Source organism: Dermacentor variabilis, chromosome 5 (assembly GCF_050947875.1).
Source record: "Dermacentor variabilis isolate Ectoservices chromosome 5, ASM5094787v1, whole genome shotgun sequence".
Taxonomy (NCBI): domain Eukaryota; kingdom Metazoa; phylum Arthropoda; class Arachnida; order Ixodida; family Ixodidae; genus Dermacentor; species Dermacentor variabilis.
The window spans coordinates 6707903-6708394 of NC_134572.1; positions in this window are offsets into that span (position 1 = coordinate 6707903).

The following is a 492-nucleotide window of genomic DNA, read 5'->3' on the forward strand; positions in this document are numbered from 1 at the left end:
CTTATGACGCAGGCGTGTGTCGGTTCTCGCGCGGCGCGTTGACTTCAGGCTTCAGGAACGTGTTGCTGCCTGCATGCAGTGGGCAGAGAAAAGAACTGAGCTGCAAAAGTTGAGGAGTCGCCATAAATTTAGCAAGGACATTAACATTTGTCTCAAAAGGAATCAACATGAACAAGATCAGGGTACATGACTAATCTCACAGATAATTCGAATCTAGATTTCCCACCAGATACCGACAGATCGTCCCCTCTGAGACCAAACAGGTGCGTCGTACCAAGCTCAGAGGTCATGTACAAATATGCGACTTCTAGAGGGGACACAGTCGGCAGTGGTGTCGCTTACTAAGAGGACAAAGCACACATCCGAAATCGCTGGTATCCTGTCTTGCTCTGCTTCACAGCATCCGCCCTCCGGAATAAGCACGGATATGTCTGTAATGTTATATAGAAAACTTCAGAATAAGGATCTATTAGTCTTTTGATGTAAGTCTGT